General features: G+C 57.8%; 1 protein-coding gene across 1 annotated transcript in view; it reads right to left on the bottom strand.

The window, feature by feature from the left end:
* MDGA1 (MAM domain containing glycosylphosphatidylinositol anchor 1) overlaps positions 1-1,963 on the bottom strand; it is a 53,689-nt gene that overhangs the window by 51,119 nt on the left and 607 nt on the right. The gene's annotated exons all lie outside the window — the stretch shown is intronic.

Genomic DNA, 1,963 nt, shown 5'->3' with positions numbered 1-1,963 from the left:
AAGAATTTCAATAGCATTTCTTCCAACTCCCCCCAAACCATGGCCCTTCATTCTTGCAACAAATATTTGCTGAGCTCCTGCTGTGTGCCAGGCACCATGCTAGATGCTGGCACACAGGGACGGACACGCCTGACCATTTCTCACCGGCACTCCACTCTTTCTCAAGTTGCTTCATCTACTTTGTGAACAGAGGGGAAGTGGGGGAGGGAGCAGAAAACCAGCTCTCCATACTACTCCTTACCCCAGCCCCAGCCCTACGATGGTTCTCTCTGGCTATATCTGGCCAAAGCTTCACAAGGAACTCAGTAGCCTCCTGCTATCCTCCCCTTCAAACTAGATCTTCCTTTCTCTCCAACCACCGCCATAAAGACTTTCCACCCAGCAATTCCCCCGAGGCCCCAGTCTTTCCCTGGAGCCACACTCTCAAAGGGCAGGTGGAAAGAATGTCATCCAAGAGTCAGGGGTTGGCCCCAATGCATACAACCCACTTCACTCACTCTGAGTGAGAGAGCTTGGACTCAGGGAAGGGAGAAAACACCCAGAAAAAGGGCAGATGAGCCAATGACTCAACCCTGGCCCCAAATCACTCTCAAATCAGGGTCTGCAGAGACCACTGCACCTGTCTCCCACTCCCCACACTCACTGCTGGGGGTTCCTCAAGATGTGCCCCATGCAGCCCTGGAGGAGGTTGGAGGAGGTGGAGGGAATGGAGGAAGGGGATGGCCATGGCCGGGAGATGGGCATGCCAGATCTGCCCAAGGACACTCAGAGGGAGAGAGTGGGGGACAGCAGCCAACAGGAGGGTTCTCAGTCACTCTACAGACCTCCTGGGTGTGGTGAAAAACAGGGGGAGACCTCACGGATGTCCCTCTTTAGGCTTCCTAAGGAACAGGGAGGCTGAAGGGAAACCTTGGGGAGAAAGAGGAAGGAAGAGCCCCCCCCCCACACACACACTCACACAACCCCTGCGGGGCCGAGGTCTCTGGGACCCACTCAGTCGCCTCCTCCCCAAAACCCAGCCTTTCATTCTTCCTGTCTTTCCTTTTCTGGCCTATAGATAAAGGGCCAGGCAGTAAGAGACACACAAACTAATTAAGAAGCAGAGTTTGGCCAGATGCCTGGGCCAGCCTCCCCAGGGAATTAAACCCACGGCCAGCTAGCAAGTCACCTCCCAGAAACCCCTCAGGGCACCCCTCCCTCTTGTGAGGCACCCCCAGAAGGAGGCTGGTAGCCAAAAATGTATGGGGAGGGACAAAGCACCTGACCCCCACCAATAGAACAGGCCAAATTCTCCCACCCCCGCCCCCCATCTTAAAGGCAGGAACTATGCCCTCAACCTCAGAAAGAGAGAATCCTCCCCGTCCAGCTCACTTCATTAAAAAGTGGCCTGCACAGACTGCCCTGCAGTCAGCAGAAAGCGAAGTAGGAGCCGCTGGGCCCAGAGACTGACTTTTTGCGCGGCGGGGTTGGGGCATTTGGGGCTGCTAGAAGTCAGAGGGAGGGTCCCTGAGAGCGGTGATGCCTGTTCTGGGGACCTTTCCCGGGGGAAAAACCACGGAAAAGACGGGATAAGGGGTGACTGGAGTCCCCTTAGCGCCCAAGAGGGAGGCGTGGGGACGCGGGAGCAGAGCTGCCGGGCAGGAGGCAGCGTTTGGAGGCGTCGCGGGTGGGTGTGTGCCTTGTCTGCGTTTTGGGGGGACGGTGCCCGCGTGTGTGTGTGTGTGTGTGTGTGTGTGTGCACGCGCGCGCGCGCAACGGGAGCGGAAGGTGGGGCTGGGGTTTTGTAGCTGGGAACTGGAGGCAGGGAGAACTGGCTCCAGAGAGGTCCGAAAAGGGATGCCCGGGCTTTAGGCTCCGGATCCGGGGGATGTGGCAACCGCTCGGGTTGCCAAGAAGCGACTAAAAGAAGAAGCGAAGCCTCTGTGAGATCGCGGAAGGCGGGCCCGCGGCTCCGTGGCGGTGC

This window comes from Myotis davidii, unplaced genomic scaffold (genome assembly GCF_000327345.1).
Source record: "Myotis davidii unplaced genomic scaffold, ASM32734v1 scaffold289, whole genome shotgun sequence".
In the NCBI taxonomy this organism is placed as follows: domain Eukaryota; kingdom Metazoa; phylum Chordata; class Mammalia; order Chiroptera; family Vespertilionidae; genus Myotis; species Myotis davidii.
Note: the sequence above shows the minus strand (reverse complement) of the source record. Positions and strands in the feature narration are given on the sequence as shown.